General features: G+C 44.1%; 1 protein-coding gene across 1 annotated transcript in view; it reads right to left on the bottom strand.

Moving 5' to 3' along the window:
- Positions 1-22,919, bottom strand: part of LOC143019655 (adenylate cyclase type 3-like) — a 708,772-nt gene that overhangs the window by 528,330 nt on the left and 157,523 nt on the right. The gene's annotated exons all lie outside the window — the stretch shown is intronic.

The following is a 22,919-nucleotide window of genomic DNA, read 5'->3' as shown; positions in this document are numbered from 1 at the left end:
GAAATGGTGGAGGTGGAAATGGTGGAGGTGGAGTTGGAGATGGCGGAGGTGGAGTTGGAGATGGTGGAGGTGAAGTGGAGGATGTGGTCTAGTGGAGAGAAAGAAGGGGAGGTGGCGTTACGTAGGGGGGGAGGAAGGGTGAGATGGTGGAGATGGTGGAGGTGGAGATGGTGGAGTTGGAGATGGTGGAGGTGGAGTTGGTGGAAGTGGAGTTGGTGGAGGTGGAGATGGCGGAGGTGGAGATGGCGGAGGTGGAGATGGTGGAGGTGGAGATGGTGGAGGTAGAGATGGTGTGGGTAGAGATGGTGGAGGTGGAGATGGAGGTGGAGATGGTGGAGTTGGAGATGGCGGAGGTGTAGATGGTGGAGGTGGAGATGGTGGAGTTGGAGATGGTGGAGGTGGAGATGGCGGAGGTGGATTTGGCGGAGGTGTATATGGCGGAGGTGGAGATGGTGAAGGTGGAAATGGTGGAGGTGGAAATGGTGGAGGTGGAAGTGGTGAAGGTGGAAATGGTGGAGTTGGAGATGGCGGAGGTGTAGATGGTGGATGTGGAGATGGTGAAGTTGGAGATGGTGGAGGTGGAGACAGCGGAGGTGGATTTGGCGGAGGTGGAGATGGTGAAGGTGGAAATGGTGGAGGTGGAAATGGTGGAGGTGGAAATGGTGGAGGTGGAAATGGTGGAGGTGGAGATGGTGAAGGTGGAAATGGTGGAGGTGGAGATGGTAGAGGTGGAAATGGTGGAGGTGGAAATGGTGGAGGTGGAAATGATGGAGGTGGAGATGGCGGAGGTGGAGTTGGAGATGGCGGAGGTGGAGTTGGAGATGGTGGAGGTGAAGTGGAGGATGTGGTCTAGTGGGGAGAAAGAAGGGGAGGTGGCGTTACGTAGGGGGGGGGGAGAGGAAGGGTGACCCTGAGGCTGTCAAAGTGCCCGTAAGATTTGTAGAGTGGGAAGAGAGAGAGACAAGCCCCCCCTCCCTCCTCGTCGGAGGGCCATTGGACGTTAACGCATGTCAGCCCGGCGGCTTGGGGGGGAGGGGGAGAGGGGAGGGGGGAAAGGGGGGAGAGTAACCCGGAAGGAAAGGAGACAAAAAGAGGGCCCCGGGGGAGGGGGTGGGGGAGGAGTGGGGGGAGGGGTGGGGGAGGGATAGAGGGGAAGGGGAGGAGATAGGGGGAAAGTAGATAGGAAAAAAACAGAAATGCAAAGGAAGTAGAAGCGAAATTCGAAATTGATGAGGAGGCGGAGGGGAAGAAAATAGGAAGAGAAAGAGATGGATAAAGAAAGGAAAGAGGAATAGGAACGGAATAGAGAGGATGGAAGAGGAAGGATGGGAGTGGAGGGATGGAAGAGGAAGGATGGGAGCGGAAGCATGGAGGAGGAAGAATGGAAGAAAAAGGATGGGAGTGGAAGGATGGAAAAGGAAGGATGGAAGAGGAAGAGTGGAAGAGGAAGAGTAGAAGAGGAAGAGTGGAAGAGGAAGAGTAGAAGAGGAAGAGTGGAAGAGGAAGGATGGAAGAGGAAGGATGGAAGAGGAAGAGTGGAAGAGGAAGAGTAGAAGAGGAAGAGGAAGGATGGAAGAGGAAGGATGAAAGAGGAAGAGTGGAAGAGGAAGAGTGGAAGAGGAAGGATGGAAGAGGAAGGATGGAAGAGGAAGGATGGAAGAGGAAGGATGGAAGAGGAAGGATGGAAGAGGAGGGATGGAAGAGGAAGAGTGGAAGAGGAAGATTGAAAAAGGAGGAATGGAAGAGGAGGAGTGTAAAGAGAAGGACGGAAAAGGAAGAACGGAAGAGGAATAGTGAAAGAGGAAGAATGAAATAAGGAATGAATGAACGAGAGAATGGACAAGAGACTCTTGTGGAAGGGTGAAGAACTCTGTGTACCTTCATTCGGGCGAATTTCTCTCTCGCTTAATAAAATCATCTGGCGACACCCAGCACAACATCTCTACAGAATTGTCACAATGTATCCTAACCCCCCACCCACACCCCTTCATCGAGGAGTCCTGTCCGGTCCTTAGCTGAATAAAATCCTCCGAAGGACAAGAGAAGGAGAACGAGGGAACGCGGAGAACATCCTTCGGAGATCTTACAGACTTCGTCCTGGCTTACGTCAGGCGATTTCTTTCAGCTTCAGGGATAGGGGAGGGGGAAGAGGGAGGGGGAAGAGGGAGGGGAGGTAGGGGGAGGAGGAGGATGTGGAGGAGGGAGAGGGAAGAGGGGAGGTAGGGGGAGGGAGAGGGGGGGAGAGGTCCTCAGTGAAACAGCCATTTCAGATGCCAGACTTGGGCCGGCTGTGTTTGCTTTCCGGCCGAATGCGTCGTTTCCGTCGGGTGAGCGGAGGCTGAATGTCCATCTGAGGGACTGCGTGGATTACGTCCGAAGCACCTAATTCAACAGTTTGGCATATATGCATGTGCATATATGTTGGTACATATGCACACACGTGCGTGAGCACCCTCGTGGCGCTGTGGTTAGAGTTCTCGCCTGCCACTACGACGGTCCGGGTTCGACTCCCGCCCAGGACTGAATTAATTTCAGTATCGCTTCGCTGCGGGGTGTTACTCCAACTCTCGTGGGCGAGGAGTTGGGTGTGTGTGTGCGTGTAAGGTCACAGTAATATCCATAGATCGGTCATACGAGCTTTGAGCTCTCATCCGGGAGGTTAATAACTGTCGATCACGAGTTCACCCCACGTGATCCAAGACAATAGTGAATCACATGCAAGACGGTGCTGTAGAACCACTCTCGACAAGCTCGAAAATATTTCAGCATCGCCAGTACTCCAACTTTGGTGGGCAAGGAGTTGTGTGCGTTTGTTTGTGTGTGTGTGTGTGTGTGTGTGTGTGTGTGTGTGTGTGTGTGTGTGTGTGTGTGTGTGTGTGTGTGTGTGTGTGTGTGTGTGTGTGTGTCTAAGGTCACAGCATCACCCATAGATCGTGACACATGAACTCTGAGCTCTCATCCGGGAGGGTAATAATTGTCCATCATGGGTCTAACACGTGATCCAATATCATGTTGAATCACGCAAAAGCACGAACTTCCTATCTCGTCCCTTAACTGGATAGAATCGCTTGATTTTAGCCAGAAAAAACTAATGAAGTGCGTCGCTTGCGCGGGCCAAGTAACGAGACTGACGGTGGCTGACGTGGCGGAACACAAGAGCTGACAGTTCCAGACAGTTGCTCTTCAACGATCCCTGACGAGGGACTTCCTCGACTTCCTCGTCCTCCTTCTCCTCCTCCTCCTCCGCCTCCTCTTCCTTGCTGGTGCGTTCTCGAGTATTACGCCACAGTCTTAACACTCAAAAAAGTCTTGACACATAAAAAAGTTTTGAAAATCAAAAAGTCTTGATACACAAAAAAGTTTTGAAAATCAAAAAAGCCTTATGCTCAAAAACCATTAACGATAAAAAAAAAGTCTTGACACTCAAAAAAGTCTTGACACAAAAGTTTTGAAAATCAAAAAGTCTTGTGATAAAAAACCATGATAAAAAAAAGTCTTGACATTGAAAAGAGTACTGACGTTCAAAAAGTCTTCAAGTTCAAACAAGTCTCGACGCCCAAAAAGCCTTGACATTCAAAAAGTCTTGACGCTCAAAAAAGTCTTGACACTACTAAGTCAAGACTTTTTGGGCGTCAACTCAAAAAGTCTTGACACTTCAAACAAGCCTCGACCCAAAGAAACCACGTGGCAGAATTCTCCCCCCCCCCATTACCACAGGGGAGACACGGAAAAATAAAATATACACTCAAAATATGGTTGAGAATAGTTTCAAGGAAGGATAGTCGTGATACAAAACGTAGTATCACTCCTCTATATCAGCGTTTCCCAGCCTGGGGTGCTGAAATCAATTATAGGGGGTGCTGGGAAGTGATCCACACAAAAATCACGTTGATATATGTATCATTAACTACCCAGTTGTGCATATTTGACTTTTTCCATGCTATTTTATTTTTCTAGGGTGTTCTTATTTCTTCTGCAAACAATATTGTCAATTTGTTTCAGTTCTAAGGAATCAAGAAAATAAATCATCAAGCAGTACACTTCACTTTCTTTTATCCTTCTAATAACAAGATACGGGTGCTGGACTGCTTAGACAGGGCAACAGGGGGTGCTATGGTCGGAAAAGGTTGGGAAACGCTATTCAATGAGTATATATTTTAATCTAATATAGACATATAATGTGTGACTCTAATACGTAGGGGCGCGCGCGGCGCCCTATGCAATTCCTATTGCATGATAACATACAGTTAATACTTCAGGACGGGATATTGGGCCTAAAACCGCCAAAGCCACCTTTGCCCTTTGTGTTCGGACTTCCAGGGCCTGTCGACGTCACCGGTAATATAAAGGGTTCGAACGCGATGATCGAAACAGACCCGACACTCGACACATTGTCGGATAATGTGTCACTTCCAAATAATGACCACTCTCCTTCTCCTCCTCCCTTCCTCATCCACCTCCGCTTCATCCACACCACCCACTACTCCACATCCACCACCTCCACCTCTTCCTCCAGCTCCTCTTCCACCAGCTCCACTTACACCTCCACCATCATCTAACCTCCACCACCACCACTTCCACCTTCACCACCTCTTCCTACACCTCCACTTCACCTACTCCTCTTCCACCACCATCTACTTCTCCATCTCCACCTCCACTTTTGCCTTCATTTCTACTTCCTTCTCATTAACCACATTGTAATTGTTGTTAAAGCAATCAATCCCTCTTGACATTGTACTTGTTAATTAAGCGGTATACTTATTAATTTCCTCATTATAATCATCTCCGTCAAGGATACTGTTATTGTCGTTGTTGTTATCCTTATCACCTATTTTAACACTGCCATTACCATCGTCGTTATCATGGTTATCGACCTTGTTATTACTGTCACCGTTGTCATCACAGTATCATTATCCAGTTACGTCTACAGTACCGTACCTCCCTGTCCAGCTGCTGTCTTACAGCGTCAGACGATTTTATAGGGTGCGTGAGTCTTCGTATGGCGTACTGATTACTCGAAGAAAAAAAAGAAGAAAAAAAAAAGAAGAGGAAAGAGGAAGAAAGAGGAAGAAAGAGGAAGAAAGAGGAAGAAAGAAGAAGAAGAAGAAGAAGAAGAAGAAGAAGAAGAAGAAGAAGAAGAAGAAGAAGAAGAAGAAGAAGAAGAAGAAGAAGAAGAAGAAGAAGAAGAAGAAGAAGAAGAAGAAGAAAGAAGAAGAAGAAGAAGAAGAAGGACGAAGAAGAAGAAGAAGAAGAAGAAGAAGAAGAAGAAGAAGAAGAAGAAGAAGAAGAAGAAGAAGAAGAAGAAGAAGAAGAAGAAGAAGAAGAAGAAGAAGAAGAAGAAGAAGAAGAAGAAGAAGAAGAAGAAGAAGAAGAAGAAGAAGAAGAAGAAGAAGAAGAAGAAGAAGAAGAAGAAGGAGGAGGAGGAGGGGGGGGGGTCAGGATCCAACAACATTCTTATACAGTCGGAGACTCATCTTCAGTGAAAAGAAGAATGATAATGGCTTTTAAATACTCTCCGTCTCAGACTCTCCTTCACCCTCTCCAGGACTCCCCCTCTTCGGCGCGATGTTGTGGCCCTCAAGGATAGAAGCGCTGGTTACTGGCGACGAAATGAAAAAGTCTGGAAAGGTTTCCAAAGCTTGCAGAGCTTCGAGTGCCAAGAATAACAAGCCGAGGTACTGGGCCCCCCCCCCAAAAAAAAAAAAAAAAAATCTACTCAAACAAACTTTTACAATTCCGAGACGCACTATAGTCACTTCAATATGTCCACCGCCAGACGACGACGACGACGACGACGAAGACCAACCTCTGTGCGTGGCAGAAACGGGTTAATGACATCAAGGAGGGGGACAATGGGCGTTGGAGGGATCCATACATATCCAACGTAATCCAACAGATGGCAGAGCAGCGTGGCGGCGCATCAAAGAGTATCCGGGGGAACCTTTGATGATATTTTTACGGGGCGTCGCCTCCAAAAGCCGAAAGCCAAAAACAAGTGCGACTTTAAGGCAAAACGGGCATCACGGTCCCATCTCCTCACGAGTATCCGGGGGGGAGGGGGGCTTTGAGGAGGAGGGAGGGGGAGGGGAGGGGGTAGGTGGTGGTGGGGGTTACTGATCCCCCCATCCGATAGATGGGGGGAAGGCTTTCTGGGCCGTATTTTTGCACTGCTGTTCCTTTTCTTAAAGACCCCTTCCCCCACCCTTTTTTTTTTTTGTCAAATTTTCTTCTTTCTCTTGGTAAGAATTAAACAATGGATGAAAAATCGCATTTTTTTTCATATATCTGATTTGGTTAACCTCCATACAAAGGAGATTACGACTTGAAGAAGAAGGGAAAGAAGAAGAAGGAGATGAGGAAGAACGAGAGGAAGAAGAAGAAAAGTAGGAGAAGAGGAAGAAGAGGAAGAGAAGAACAGAAGGAAGGAGAAGAATAAAAAAAGAAAAAAGGTAGAGAGTAAGAAGAAGGAGAGAAGAAGTGAAAGAAGAGGAAGAAGAAAAAGAAGAGGAAGAAGAAGAAGAAGGAGAGAAAGAAGGAGAAAAATAAGAGGAAGAAGAAGGAAAGAAAGAAGTAGAAGAAGGAGAGGAAGAAGAAGATGAAGAAGAAGAAGAAGAAGCAGCAGAAAGGAGGAGAAGATGAAGGAAAAGTGGTCAAGACTTCGGGTAGAGGAAGGGGATGTACTGTTCATTTCCTCCACCCCCTAAGCCCGATCCCCTACCACAAGGACCTTCTTTGGATCTACAGTGTTCCGGTAAGACGCCCCCCCCCACCGGACACACACACACACACACACACACACACACACACACCTTCCGGAAACATTTCTTGCCAATGGTGATAATCCTTCTTTGGGGTCTGGATAGAAAGTAATCCTGTCCTCCTATGCACACACAGTTGCTTGCATTTTTTTTTTCTGTGCAGATAGTAAGACCCTCACTAGCAACTACCCTATCTTCAAGACATCTGGTTCCTTCCACCGAGTGTATCATGTCCTTGCATGTTGTTCAACCAGCTGAGGCTAAGCACTCATTAGGGAAATCTGTGGGAACCAGCTGGTACCACCTGGCACATACGGTTTAGGCGCGCGCTCGGCCCCAATTCAGCTGGTACAGCTGGACCTAGGTTTCATACGACACTATTCACAATACTCATTGACACTATTCACGTGTGTTCAGATAGTACTGACCATAGGGAGATTATAAGCACTCGAGTAAAAGATCTGAAGAATTTTAGTTGATAGAGGAAAAAATAAAACTATATGAAAAAATAAAAATAACAGTCATCATCATTATTGGCAATGAATAGAAATAATCACGTTAGTCTTTTAAACAAGATATTAAAAAATACCTAATTGTATGTGTATGTATATTATATATATATATATATATATATATATATATATATATATATATATATATATATATATATATATATATATATATATATATATATACAGTGAATGGTTCCCGGTGAACAGATTAACATCTTTTCAAACACAATTCACTTTTAATTCATGCTATCGCAGTCGCGACTAACGAGGAGCTCGAAGGAGATATATATTGGAAATTGAAACGTGGTGGAGCCGAGGATTCGAACACGTTTCAATTTCCAATATATGTCTCCTTCGAGCTCCTCGCTAGTCTCTATTGCGATGGCATGGAATTAAAAATTAATTGTGGTCGAATATATATGTGTATACATATATATATATATATATATATGTATATACATATATAGATACATATATATATACATATATATATATATATATATAATCCAGACGTAATATCAGGATTATTCATCACCAAACAAATTGTTAACAAGTTTCCTCCCCCTCCCCCTGACCCGACCTCATGTCACTCTCAGGTCACAAAAGGTTTGGGGTAGTGATATTTGTTCTTTTCCTAGTTCTCTTCCCTTTGTAAGAGGTTGCTATTTAAAACAGCATCTTCCTTCCACTCTGTACTACTGAAGAGGATTGCAGTTAGCAATCGAAATATATAGTTTCGCTTACGCAACTCTTTCTTTCGTCCGACTGTGGTGTTAGTTGTGATTTACAAATGTGTTACTACATTTCTCACCAGTGATATATATATATATATATATATATATATATATACACGCACACACATATATATACATATACACACATACATCCACTTACAACGGAAGTAGCCAAGAAAACAAAGGCTTAAAAACCACTCCCACTCATTCCATCCCCAACATACTCCACTCCCCTCCACCCTCTTCTCTCTCTCTTATATTGGCACCTCCTGGATGACGGGTCATCCCTGCACTTTACCCACTGCCCTGGGTCGGAAGCAGTGTCGCAAGGTACAGCACATCCACAGCAAGGACGCTTCATTAAATCGGAAACCCCCCCCCCCTCTCCGTTCCCTCATGTAGAAAGGGAGAAAACGGGGAGAAATCCCTTCGCGTTCCGTCAATTTATTTCTCACACATACTCCCTCACCTCCATTCCCCACCCACCCACTCCCCCTCATGCATCATAGCATCATCCATACACAACCATTCTCCATTCACCCCTGCCTTCTGTCCTCTCCCGTCTTTCCTCAATAGACATTCCCCTCTATTCCAGTGCCCCTTTTACCTCATCCAACCATCTGATCCTAGGTTGCCCCCTCATGATCACTCCTTCCACACCTCTTTTACTGGTCTTTCTTCACTCATTCTTTCCATGTGTCTAAACCATCCCAATACTCTTTCATCAATCCTATCTCCCAACTCCATTTCCACCCCCGTTCTTCTCACCTCATTTCTCATTCTATCCAGCTGAGTAAACCCTATCATACTTCTCAGACACTTCATCTCAAACGCATTCAAATTCCTCCTCTCTTCCTCTCTTATGTTCCATGTTTCTGCCCCGTACGGCGCTGTCGGCACAATCACTCTATACAATCTCCTCTTAGCATCCATTCCCAAATGTCTATTTCTCATTACACTTTTTAATCCACCAAGTCATTTACTCGCTTCTCTCAATCTACATTCTACCTCCACCTCCACTTCTCCCTTTCCTGCCACATTCGCACCCAAGTATCTAAAACTATCCACTTCCTCCAATCTCTCTCCCTTAATACTCACTTCCAGCCTGCTGCCACTTTCTCCCCTTGTACATCTCATCACTTTACATTTACCCACATTTATCTTCAACTTCCTTCTTTCACACACCTTCCCAAACTCTGTCACTAACTTCCTCAATCCCTCCTCTGATCCTGCTACAGGCGCAGTGTCATCACCAAACAACAACTGATTTATAATCCACTTTTCTCCATTTTCTTTAACCATCTCCAATCCCTGACCCACTACCCTTGCATTTACCTTTTGCACCACCTCATCCATGTATAAACTGAACAGCCAGGGCAACATAGCATATCCCTGACGAAGTCCCACCTTTACCTCAAACCACTCACTTTCTCCATTTCTATTCCTAACACACGCTCTACTACTGTTGTAAAAATTCTTGACTGCTCTTAACAGTTTTCCTCCTATCCCATATATCTGCAATACCTCCCACAGTCCCTTCTTGTCTACCCTGTCATAAGCCTTTTCTAGATCCATAAAAACCCTCTCAAGAAAAAAATCTTTACATTTTCCTAAAGCTTTTTCATATATCAGTCTTACCACAAAAACCAGATCTACGCAACCCCTACCTGTCCTAAATCCACACTGTTCCTCACCAATTACTCCATCTGTTCCTCTCCTAATCCTCCCATAAGCCTTCTCAACTACACTTAACAAGCTGATCCCTCTGAAACTACTACACTCACACTTGTCCCCTTTTCCCTTGTAAAGTGGAACTATACAGGCACTCCTCCAGTCCTCCGGTACTCTACCCTCTCTTAAACAAACATTAAATAACCTCACCAGCCAGTCCACCATCACTGTACCTCCTTCTTTCAGACATTCTGCATGACATCCATCCAACCCAGGTGCCTTACCTGCTCTCTCATCATCTTAACAACTGCTTTAACTTCATCTTTCCTTATTTCTCCTCCATTTTCCTCACTCATCACGGTCCATTTCTTAGCGCTTTCCACTGCAATTACCTTTTCCCCCCTATCCTCCTTCACATTTAGCAACTCCCTAAAATACTCTACCCATCTTCCTTTTACTGCCTTCTTTTTCATTATCATCTCTCCATCTGCACCTTTTACCTTTTCTTTTCTACTTGATTCGCCTCCTCTTCCTCTTTCAAATTCTTTCCAAAACATTTTTTATTACTTTCAAAATATTGTCATACTCTTACCCCATTTCACATCTGCTCTCCTCTTGGCCTCCTTTATCTTATGCTCTCTTTTCTTTTCTTTGTACCTCTCATACTATTCCCTCGTCTTACTTTGTAACCAATCTGTGAAAGCTTGCTTCTTCTCTTCTACAACCTTCTTTGCTTCCTCATCCCACCACTCACTACCCTTCCTTTTATTTCTTCTCGTCCTCCTTGTTCTACACACCATATTTGCACACCTTGTGACTCCCTCCTTGAACCATCCCCATTCCTCCTCAACTCTTAGTTCTCTTCTATCCTTCACTCCCTCCCACTCCTCTCTCACCTTCTTCTTGTACTCCTTTTCCTTTTCTTTCTCACTTAAGCAGTTTACTCTAAGCACCTCCCTACCTCCTGTCCTTTTCCTCTTTCTCCACCTATCCTTCACTCCCAACTTACCTTCCACCAAAAAAATATCTGATATCCCCCCTCTCTTCCCTTAGAACATGTCCATCCTTAACTCTTTCTACTATATTCCTGGTTACCACTATAACCACTATATAGCCCATTAACGCTCTATCTACCACCCTTCCATCCACCACCCTCTCCCATGTGCACTTATGCTTGACTTTCTTCCTAAGCTCTGTATTTGCTATCATCAACTCTTTAGACACATCACCATCAACTCTCCACTAGATTTTTTCCTAGAACTCCACACTTCCCAACCACTCCTTCTATTGGTTCATTTCCTACCCTAGCATTAAGGTCTCCCAATACCACTACATTGACATTTCTCCCTAATCCCTCTATGCAATCATTTAAATCCATCCAAAAAGCCTCCCTTTCCTCTACACTCTTCTAACTACCAGGCCCATATGCACTTACAAAAGCCCACATATCCCTGCCCAGTTTCACCTTCACCCACATTAACCTTGAAGAAACCTTCCACTCCACTACACGCTTACCTATCTCTTCACTTACTAGTATAGCCACCCCTTCTCTCCCTCGTCCTCTCTTCACTCCTGAGAACCTCCCAACTACACTCCCAAACTCACACTCGCCCCTCCCTTTCAACTTAGTTTCACTCAATGCCAACACACCCTTCTTTCTTCTCACAAACATACTACCTCTCTCTTCCCTTTTACTCTCATCTATACCGCATCCGCACACATTAAAAGACCCAAACCTTAGGGTACTGGTTGGAAAACTCCCAGACCCTCTTATGCATTACTTTTTTTTAGGAATGTCCCCTTTGGGGCTACAGGGAGAAGGATGCCTAGTCCTATTCCCGTCCCGTCTTTTTAATTGATTTATTTTCTTGTCGCCTCGTATAACTCAAGTGGGAAGACTTGAGATATATATATATATATATATATATATATATATATATATATATATATATATATACAACAAAATCAATGTAAAAAAGCGACAAGCCATAAAAAACAGAGCTCTCTCACTCACACACGCATATTCTTTCACACACACACTCATTTCCCTCTCTCTCTCTCACACATACATTCCGTCTCTCTCTCGCTCTCTCTCTCTCTCCATTCAGCTGGTGCCACACTCTCTCTTTGTCTATCTCTCTCCATTCTCCCTCTCCATCCCGAGACAGCTGCTCGTATCGTTCGGCCGACCTCCACTAACATTTATTTTCGCCGCCGTTAGCAACGCGAAAATAAAAGGACGCCAACGGGCCAGGCGCTCGTTAGCACTTCGCAGGTCAAGCTGAGGGTACTTCGAAGGATGCCACATCATTTCCTCCACTTCCATGAAGTGGCACTGTGTGTGTTTGATCCACCATGGTCTTGGATCACGTGTTGGACTCGTGATCGACAGCTATTTCCCTCCCGGACGAGAGCTCAGACCTCATATATATGACCGACCTATGAGTAATGATGTGACCTTACACGCGCACACACACCCCAACTCCCCGCCCCACGAGAGTCGGAGTAACGACTCGGAGCGCAGCGATACTGAAATTATTTCAGCCCTGGGTGGGATTCGAGCCTGGACAGCCGTAGTAGCAGCCGGGATCTCTACCACCGCGCCACTGAGTCGTGTGTGTGTGTGTGTGTGTGTGTGTGTGTGTGTGTGTGTGTGTGTGCGTGCAATATTAATCACACCTAACACATGACCTGACTTTGTATGGCTGACTTAACACACTTTTATCTGACCTGAAATGGCCTCGACTAACCTAACATGACCTGACGTGACTAAAACCGGGCTATGTTGATATGACACATGCTGATTTGACCAGATTTGCCCTTACCTGATACTATACGACCCCGAGCTGACCTGACTTGACCTTTCAATACATATGTGGAAGAAAAAGGTCACTGCTCGGGGGAACTCCTCGGATCCGCGGTCTTGTTTCTTCCTCCCCGCTTGTCATCCCCATCTGCCCTTCGGCCTTCGGGGAACGAAGTAGGGGGGAGAGGGGGGGAGGGGGAGAGGGGAAAGAGGGAAGAAAGGGGCGGGTCGGACCCTGGAGGAAGGGAGGATGAGAGCTGGAGAGGAGACAAGGATATGATGGAGTCTGGTGCAAAGGGCAGGAGAGGGGGGAAACGAGGGGAGGGGAAGGAACGGGGAGGGTGGAGGGAGGGGAGGGAGTAAAGGAAATGGAGGGGGGGAGGGGAGGGGAAGGAGTGGAGGGAATGAAAGGAATGGAGGGAAGGGGAGGGTAGAGAAGAATGAAATAAAGGAAGATGAAGTGAAAGTGAGGGGAGAAAAGGAGGGGGAGGGAGGGAGGGATGGAGGGAGGGAGTGAAATGAACGAGAGGGAATGGAAGGATTGGAGGAGAGAGTAGATTAGAGAAGAATCAGGCAAGGGGAAGGAAGGGGGAAGTGAGGGGAAAATAGTAGTGGGAGGAATTGGAGAGGGGAGAAAGTCAAAAAGTAACTACACATCGGAGTATCTTTGTTTATTGTCGCACTACAGGGCCAGCCATGAAGTTTAGCCCACTCTTACAGGTGGCTGGGTGTAGCCGGCCCCTGCACAAGGAGGCAACCAGCAAGACTTTTGTATCCGCCTGTACGTCCGCAGAGTGTAATATAGTGACTTAGTGATTCCCCTAGTGTAGTGGTTTTTAACCCCTGGGTCGCGACCCAAATTTGGGTCGCTAAGGGCTTGCAGAAAATAATTATTTTCTCACTACAAATATATTATAATTATATACTGTAATAATTAAAATACATGATGCCTAGTTTTAGGATTCTAAGCAGACCATGATTAAATAAAAACTCCAAAGCAGAAAATTTATTTGTAGGCTTGGGTCGCGATGCTTGATTTGTGCAAAATTTTGGGTCGCGATGCTTGATTTGTGCAAAATTTTGGGTCGCTGCCAAAAAAGGTTAAGAACCACTGCCCTAGTGGCTTAAGGAACGACCACTGGAGCTAAATAGCACAGAGCAATTCCTTTTCCTTCTGTCTTCAGTCATAGTCTGGCCTCTGAAGACTTCATCCGCCCCCACTCCACCCTCCCTCCCGCCACCATCATCATCCAGGACATCCTTTCAGATATTCATCCGCTTCATCCAGGAGCCTCTTCTTCTCTTCATCCAATCGAGTTCATTCGTTCAAGACGACTTTCAACCAAGGGTCCGCGTTCCCTCTTTTTTCTGCACAATAAAATCTCGTGTTCTTAGAATAAAACCAAAAAAGTCTGTGGATTGGTCGACTAGGGGGGGAGGGGGGAACACTTCCCCTCTCTCACTACCCCTCCACTGACCTTTCTCTCTTTCCTTCCCTATTTCCTTTTTCTCCCCTTCCCTATAAACCTTTTCTCTACCTCCATTCTAATCATTTCCGACTCATCTCCCAATCACATCACCCATAACAGCATTCTTTCCTCTCCCTCATCTTCCAATCCTCTCCTCCCTCCACTCACCCTCCCCCTCTTTTCCACTTCCACCCCTACCAATCCCCACTCCAATCCCCAATCTTCCCCTCATGACATGCATCACTCTTCCTCTGTCCAACTCAACCCCCAATCAACTGCCCAATCTCCTCTTCACCCACGACAAGGCTTTGTCTCGTCTCGCTTTCTCCATTCCCTCCCTTATCCTCCTCCATCTCTCTTCCCTCCATTTCCCTCCACTTTGGTATTCTCTCAGTTGGTCGTGACCTCCACATAATCTCGTTCCCTCCTCCTCTTCCTCCTTCCTCCAAGTCTTCTTAAATGGTCTTTTGGCCCAAAAGAGCTTAACTCTCTCTTCGTATTTTCTTTTCTGCTCTTTGTTTTACTGTTCCTCCTTTATCATCATTCTCCCCAACTCCTTTCTTCTCATATTACCTCCTCCATCCCTCCCTTCCTCTGTTCCTCCTCTAACTACTCCTCCTCCCTCCATAAAAACTCTCCTCATTCAAGCCTAGACCCACTTGAAGCGTTCTACAGTATGGAGCATAACCTTAATAATAATAATAACACCGCTAATGAAGTGTTCAGAAATGTTCAAATGATCTCGTGTCCATAAACAAGTATCTCAAGAAAGCCACCGGATTCCAGTTTGAACTTTGTGGTCATTTCGGTATTTTCTCACCGTCTCACCATACTCCAGGTGGGGCAATTGCCCTGTCACTTGTGATGCCTCGCAAAGCTTCTATACTCCAGATAGGGCAATTGCCCTGTCAGTTGTGATGCCTCGCAAAGTTTCTCCATTGGGAATCGATCTCTGTACCTCTCTTCATCTTCTATTGTCTCCATTGTCTCTCATCTCGTTTCTATGGCTTCTCAGACTCCAGACTCCCATATATTCTTGGGTCACCCTACATCCACCCTCCTCCAACGAGAAGACAAAGGTGACAGTTTCGGCCGCAGCAAAAGCGCTTTCTGGTGTAATCTCCCCACCTAACTAATGGAGGATTTGTGTTGTACTCTATGAAGTAGGGGGGGGGAACTTCTTACTCCCCCCCCCCGCTCCCAACTGACAGTCCTTTTTCTCATTCCAGCTCTCTGCCTCGACACCGCATCCCTCAGTCTATCCATACTCAGACCACATTAGCTACTAAAATAGCACTGTTGACTACATTCACAAAACAACGAAAATTAAATTTGAACAAGAACAGAAAAAAGAAATATAAGAAAATAATTATTATATATATATATATATGTGTATATATATATATATATATATATATATATATATGTATATATATACCAAGAGCTTTTTCCCCCTTATAAGGGAGGTAGCTAAGTCAAAGGCACGTACCTATTCTCACCCATTCCACTCCCCTTCACCACTCTTTCCACCCGTCCATCTCAGCCCCTCATGGATGACGGGTCATCTCTGCATCCGCCAATTGACCTGGTTCAAACGCAATGCACCAAGACACAGCACATCCACAACACATTCCTCTCCTGGTCAACGTTCCTTTCACCCCATTCATCCATCTCATCCTCAGTCGACCCCTCATCTTCACTCCATCCACCTCTGCCTTCCACACTTCTCTTATTAATCTTTCATCGTTCATTCTTTCCATGTGTCCAAAACAATCCCAATAATCTTTCATCAGCTCTATCTTCTATCTCCATTTCCACTTCCGCTCTCCTCCTCACCTCCTCGTTTCTCACTCTATCCATCCTAGTAACACCTACCATACTTCTCAGACATCTCATCTCAAACACATTTAAACTTTTCCTCTCTGCCTCTCTCCAATTTCAAATCTCTGCTCCATACAATGCCGTCAGTACAATCACTCCTTCATACAATCTCTTCTTTGCATCTATTCCCAATTGTCTATTTCTCATAACACCTTTTTAATCCCCTAAATAAGTTACTTGCTTTTCTCATTATATAATTTACCTCCATCTCCATTCCTCCCTTTCCTGCCATATGAGACCCCAAATACCTAAACTATCCACTTCCTCCAGGGTCTCTCCTTTTAGACTCACTTCCAACTCACTGCCATCCTCTGCCCTTGTACATCTCATCACCTTACTTTTACCCACATTTACCTTCAACTTTCTCCTATCGTATACCTTTCCAAACTCCGTCACTAACTCCCTTAATCCCTCCTCTGACCCTGCCACAAGCGCAGTGTCGTCAGCAAACAACAACTGGCTCACCTCCCACTTTTCTCCATTTTCTTTAACCATCTCCAGTCCCCTGCCCATTACTCTCGCCTTTACTTCCCGCACCACCCCATCCATGTATACATTGAACAGCCATGGCGACATGACACATCCCTGATGCAGTCCCACCTTTACCTCAAACCATTCGCTCTCTCCATTTCCCAGTCTAACACGGGCACTACTGATGATGATATGGTTTAACGTCACACACTCCCCCATGTCAGGAGGCTAGGACGGTGCCCCTCACAGAGGGCTTTGTAGCGTGGAATTTAATGAACCATGCCCTTGGTTCAACTTCGCTGGTGGCAGGATTCGAACCGCCCTCACCTCGACCTTCGCCGCAAGTAACGACACCTTAACCCGTAAAAACTCTTGACTGACCTTAACAACTTTCCCCCAATCCCATACTGTGTATCTGCAAAACCTCCCACAGTGCCCTCCTGTTTACCCTATCATAAGCCTTTTCCAAATCCATACAGGCCCATAAAACATCCTTCCCTTTTCCTATAGCTTTCTCACATATCTGTCTTATCGCAAAAATCTGATCTACACAACCCCTACCTGTCCTAAAACCACACTGTTCCTCACCAATTACTCCCTCTGTTCCTCTCCTAATCCTCTCAATCAAGACCCTCCCATAAGCCTTCCCAACTACACTCAACAAACTGATCCCTCTGAAACTACTACACTCACATCTGTCCCCTTTCTCCCTTGTAAAGCGGAACTATACAGACATTCCTCCAGTCCTCTGACACTATCCTTAGGCACACATTAAACAACCTCACAAGCCAGTCCACCATTACTGTATCTCGCTTCTTCAGACATTTCGCATGACATCTATTCCAGAGGCCTAGCCTGTTTCTTCAGAAATACTTACACCTCATCTTTCCTTATTTCTCCTCCATTTTCCTCTCCTATCACCGTCATTTTCTTAGCGCCTCCCACTGCTAATACCAATCCCTTCCTATCCTCCTCCACATTCAACAGTTCTCTTAAATACTCGGCCCATCTTCCCCTTACCGTTTCCTTTTCCGTCAAGATCTGTCCATTTGCGTTTTTTACCTTTTCTTCTCTATTTGACTCTACTCCCCTTCCTCTCTTGATTTCCTTCCAAAACATATTTTTATTGCTTTAAAAAAATTCTATCATACTCCTCCCCTATTTTACAGAAAATAAAATAGAAATGAATAAGATAAAAAAAGAAAAATGAAAACACTCACTGAAATCCGAAACTTGTTCACCAAGCGCCCAGCAACACCCGCGAAAGGAAAAACTTCCGCCTACTTAAAATGAATGGGAGATGGAAGACCCTGCCTCCGAGTACAAAACACTTGCCCCCAATCCCCCATCAGGAGGCAGGAGGGCCTCCTATGTGTGCACACGTGCGCGCACACACACACACACACACAAAAGCCACACCAAATGTCAGCCTCGGTTGTAATAAGGCTGGTTTGTTTACGACTGTGGCAGGAGACACAATGGAGATCCTTTTCTCTCTTTTCACTCTCTTTTAATTTCCTTTCCCCTACCTCTCTCTCTTCCCTCTCTCTTTATTTTCCTGCCCCCTCTCTCTTTATTTTACTGTTCCCTTCTCTTTTCCCTCTTCTCGCTCTCTTTATTTTCATCTCCCCTCTCTCTTTCCTTCTTTTCACTGCCCCCCCCTCTCTACCTTCTTTTCACTCTTTCCCTGCCACCTCTCTTTCTCTCTCCCCTCTTTTCACTCTCTCCTCATTTCACTCTTCCCTGGACCCCCCTCTCTCTTTCCCCTCTCTTTATCACCCTGTCCCCCTCTCTCTTTCCCCTCTCACATCCTCCCCTATACAACACTCCTCTCCCGTCCTCTTTCCCTTTATGTACACACGTGCGTAGTATGTGTGAACCTATATAAATCTATATACGAGTAGATACATATAACTAGATACATTCCTTCATCTCACCCTTACCCTCCCCTCTCACTACCTTACCACCACACTCTCACTCTCTCTCTCTCTCTCTCTATACCTCTTTTCCCTCTCTCTCTTTCCTCTCTTTCAGAAAAACTGTATAAACAAATGTTCGGACAAAAGTACTGTTTTTTCCAGTTTACTCTCCATCCAGTTTGAGAATAAAAAATGATATCTGTTAGAATAAAATTGTGTTCAACTTTGTTTTCAAATTGTAGTTCCCTCACACGAAAGAAAACGAGGTTTTATGAACTGGCTCATACGACATACTCTATATGAAAAAAAAAATAAATAAAAAAGGTCAACAGATCAAATAAATCAGATTACGAATATCACATTAAAGTAAATCAAAGACAAACGATCTTAAAAGAAAGATGAAGAATAAGGAGATGAAGAAGAAGGATAATAATAAGAAGAAGGGTAAGAAGAAGAAGAAGTAGAAGAAGAAGAAAAAGACGAATAAGAAGAAGAAGGGGAAGAAGAAGGAGAAGAAGAAGGGGAAGAAGAAGGGGAAGAAGAAGATGAAGAAGAAGGATAATAATAAGAAGAAGGATAATAATAAGAAGAAGGGTAAGAAGAAGAATAAGTAGAAGAAGAAGAAAAAGAGGAATAAGAAGAAGAAGGGGAAGAAGAAGAAGAAGAAGGGGAAGAAGAAGGGGAAGAAGGGGAAGAAGGGGAAGAAGAAGAAGATGAAGAATAAGGAGATGAAGAAGAAGGAGATGAAGAAGAAGGGTAAGAAGAAGGGTAAGAAGAAGAATAAGTAGAAGAAGAATAAGAAAAAGAGGAATAAGAAGAAGAAGGGGAAGAAGAAGAAGAAGAAGAAGAAAAAGAGGAAGAAGAAGAAGAAGAAGAAGAAGAAGAAGAAGAAGAAGAAGAAGAAGGGGAAGAAGAAGAAGGGGAAGAAGAAGAAGAAGAAGAAGAAGAAGAAGAAGGGGAAGAAGAAGAAGAAGGGGAAGAAGAAGAAGAAGGGGAAGAAGAAGAAGAAGAAGAAGGGGAAGAAGAAGAAGAAGGGGAAGAAGAAGAAGAAGAAGAAGAAGGGGAAGAAGAAGAAGAAGGGGAAGAAGAAGAAGGGGAAGAAGAAGAAGAAGGGGAAGAAGAAGAAGAAGGGGAAAAAGAAGAAGAAGAAGAAGAAGAAGGGAAGAAGAAGAAGAAGATTCTATTCATGCCCTTTGACAGCGGAGGGATTCACGCTCTGTTGACTTCGGTACTCTGACCATTTATCTCAGATCCGACGCCATCTTTTATCACCATTCTTCTTCTTCTTCTTTTTCTTCTTCTTCGGTGCCACAAAGAAATGTATCAGGAGCCCTCAACACACAGTGCAAAGTTCTTTTTTACTGCCACACAAGTTTGCCTCCTATGGGGCCAAGCTACTCTGAGCAATAGATTTCCTTTTACTTTCTTTCTTTGTGTGTGTGTGTGTGTGTGTGTGTGTGTGTGTGTGTGTGTGTGTGTGTGTGTGTGTGTGTGTGTGTGTGTGTGTGTGTGTGTGTGTGTGTGTGTGTGTGTGTGTGTGTGTGTGTGTGTGTGTGTGTGTGTGTGTGTGTGTGTGTGTGCGCGCGCGAGTGAGAAAGAAGTAAAGAAAATGAAGGAAAAATAATGAAAAAAGAAAGATGGAAGGAGAGAAATAGAGAAAGAAATATAAAGAGAGAAAGACAAGGGAGAGAGAGAGAGAGAGAGAGAGAGAGAGAGACACACAGAGAAAGAGAGGGAGAGAGAGAGAAAGAGAGCGAAACAGATCCCGAGGAGTGGACAATGGCAGACCACATATTTGCAAAACGCATTTCGTTGTCACGGCTTTCCCAACTCCCATTTATCAAAGCTCCTCTTGTCCAACGTCTCTCAACTTGGGAGGCAAAAGCCAGAACCATTTGAAACTCGTATTCTAAACACGACCCACTCCTGAAGTCCTCTCACGGTAAAAAAAAGAAAAAAAAGAAAAAAAGAAAATAATAATAATAATAATAATAATAATAATAAATAATAATAATAATAATAATATTGTGTCACGTAGCACGTTTCTTCAGTCATTACAGTGACACACACCCGTGACAAATGTTTTCCAGGGCGTGTGCGAGACATGAGTTGACAGTGACAATGACTGTGGGACATCACACTGACTGAAAGGGGGAAAATAGCGACAATGTGAAAGAAGTCTGTGGTTGGGGCATTGTGATGAAGCGTAGGCAAATTGTAAAGAGGGAGGCGTCTTTTATTCCAATCAGTTTCACGGTTGATTTCAGCGAATTAAGAGACGGCGGGACGTGTGGATATAAAGCCACAAACAAGTGTACGTGTGACACGGACCTGCGCGTTACGCGGAGGTATATAACGTGTTATCTTATAACACGTGTTTTAAGAAGAATCATACATGTCTAATATTGTTCAGTTTCGGTGTTAGATTCAGCAATTCAAAGACGTCAGAAAAGACACACACACACACACACACACACACACACACACACAAAAAAAAAACTACACCAGGAGAAACTTAGCTACGGCTTTGCCCTGATTATGCAGAGAGAAGTGCGGGACTCGAACCCGCGGGCAGGAAGATGCGAGACCAAGTTACGTGTCAGTGCGTCTAATATGGAGATAAATAAGAATTATTTTACATCGCGTACTCATCCTTGGTAGTAATCTCGTAACTGTATACTATACTATAATCGTTAATCATGACTTAACTCGTACAGATAGAAGAGTGCAAGTATTACACACTAGAGTACGAGTATTATACACTAGAGTACAAGAATTATAAACTAGAGTACAAGTACTAGAAGCGCAGACAGATCTAGGAGCGTAGATGACAAAGATAAGAAGAATAAAAGAGAATTAAAAGTAAAAAAATAAAGAAACGAGAAAAAAATGAAAAAGGAGAAATTAACGAAAGCGTAAGAAATCAAAACAAACAAGGAAACTTGTCAAGATGCATTGAAGCAGAAAAGAGGAATCAACGTTTAATTTGAAATATCTTTGATCACAAAATTTTCATTTATTCTTCGTGAGACATTCTTGCTGCATTGCGTTTGACCCGGCATCCATGAGGTACTGAAACGGGAGGGAATAGGATTTGGCTACCCCCTTTATAAGGGGGAAAAAGCTCTTGGTATATAGAAAGATCTTCGTGAGAGTTAATCCGAAATATAAATGAAAAAAACAAAAAACATTTTCATTTCACCTCACACACGCACGCTTCCGACATGGCTTGAAAATATTATAGTACAAATCGTTACTATTCCCCTTGGGCAATTTTATTAATTTCCGTGACACACTCCGGATTACAAAGGTTATTAAACATATAAAAGAGTGGGGTAATTCATACGTGCGATGGCAGGTCAATACCTCTTACCTTATGACATTCTATTGAGAAAGTCGATGTAAGAGTATATATACATTAAAGGTATATATATGGAAATGTGTATAGCGTATTCAGTCCAAGCTCTTTTGTATGAGATCAGGATGTGACTGTGTAGTCATGTACGTGTGTGTGTGTGTGTGTGTGTGTGTGTGTGTGTGTGTGTGTGTGTGTGTGTGTGTGTGTGTGTGTGTGTGTATGTTTTAAAGCAAGGTAATCTAATAATCTATATAACTGATAGCAATTCAAATTAATATCCATTGTCAACCATGTACACTCTTCCCTTATGGTTTTCTGTCTAGTCAGAATGTGTACTAAAATATCTCTAGTCAATATGTACCCTATGGTAACTTATTATTATTATTATTATTTTTTTTTTTGCAAGAATAGGAAATAACTGTAGTTATTAACTATCTTTAACCCTTTTAGTACCTAACTTGAGCCGGTTTAATAGCCAACCTTAACCCGAACAGCTGCGTAATTATTTAAATTTTTCGTTCTTCGGTAAATTTAAGATTAATTTTCACGTCAGGACGAATAATCAGCAAAGCATTAAGCGGGCTACACACTGTCAAACATGCTTGTCCAACAAGGTGTTTGATCAAACAATTTGAAAACAATGAGTGTGTGGGCAGGTTGGAAGGTTTGACAAGCAGTATGATACTCGATGGTCAAACTGCTTGTTTGTCCAGAATGTTTGATGAGTGTGTGGCGATGTTTGATCAAACATTATCAGTTTGAGAAGTACAGCCATGGCATCAACACCTGATATCCAAGAGTTTTGGTTAGAATTCATTGAACTTTACAAATCGCTTCCACCATTATGGCAACACATGTCTCTATTACAATCAATCCAAGACTTTGAGGTGAAATACAAGTATTAAATTTCAAGTCCTCGAATGAATCGTCTGTTGCAAGAAAATGAAGTGTACTTGATAGTCGCTCCCTTGGTTGTATAGCATCCCGAACTTGGGTGTTTCTTTTCTCAATAAGAGGTCTGACCATTGTCAATAAATTCGTGAAGGTATCATGATCCATTCTTAGGTAATTTTTTGTAGTCCTTGGGATGATGTTATCACCTCGTTCAGCAGGCAGTCATGAGATAATTTGCATTTATTCTTGTGCCACACCTTTCGCTTAGGACATTGTCGGCAGGCATACTGACGTTTGATCAAACACCCGTTACACTCTGTGGCGATGTTTGAACAAACACGCTGGACAAACATGTTTGATAGTGTGTAGCCCGCTTTAAACAAACACACAGCTCATATGTAGGCGGGGCTAATGAATGACGTAAAAAAAACTTGGCTTATACTGAC

Source organism: Oratosquilla oratoria, chromosome 37 (assembly GCF_046742065.1).
Source record: "Oratosquilla oratoria isolate Oo_2021 chromosome 37, ASM4674206v1, whole genome shotgun sequence".
Taxonomy (NCBI): domain Eukaryota; kingdom Metazoa; phylum Arthropoda; class Malacostraca; order Stomatopoda; family Squillidae; genus Oratosquilla; species Oratosquilla oratoria.
This window is presented reverse-complemented; position numbering and strand designations above follow the sequence as displayed.